Consider the following 607-nt stretch of genomic DNA (forward strand, 5'->3'; position numbering starts at 1 on the left):
AACATATTTTTCTCAAAAATCAAGTTTTATAGTAAATACCCCCAATACAAAAAGTTAATTTTTTTTTGAACAAAAATACCATCATTTTTTAACATTAATAAAAGGAAACACTGGATCGCGGTTGTATATTGCCGGACCCATCCATTATGCCGAACCGGAACTGTACACTGCTGGGCCGCCTATTCCATACACAATTTTCAATTTTGCCAGAACGTAACTCACAAATGCCAGACTGCTCATTAATCCAGAAACAAATGACGGACCACCTCTTTCAAACTCCAGATCGCCATGATGAAGTGTTGCACTGCATAATAAAATATCGAACCATTCAAAATCAATGACTTAAGCACCAGACTACCTGTTCTAAATGGCGGACCGCTGAAGTACCATAGCATCATAGTCAATGTGTGAGATGAAGGAAGGGTATTTTAATATCGTGTTTGATGTAAGAGAGGGGTACTTAAATTTTTTTTAGTCGGAGATATATGCAAGGTAACGTAACGTGGCTTTGGAAAAAAAAAAGTTGCGAAATGTTAGGTTAGGGATAAATTGTTTACAAATTTCATTTTTTTCCTTATTTTTGTTTGCTATATCTTAACCTCGAAGA

This window comes from Amborella trichopoda, chromosome 1 (genome assembly GCF_054954075.1).
Source record: "Amborella trichopoda isolate Santa Cruz 75 chromosome 1, AtrichopodaSantaCruz75HAP2 v2.0, whole genome shotgun sequence".
Classification (NCBI taxonomy): Eukaryota; Viridiplantae; Streptophyta; class Magnoliopsida; order Amborellales; family Amborellaceae; genus Amborella; species Amborella trichopoda.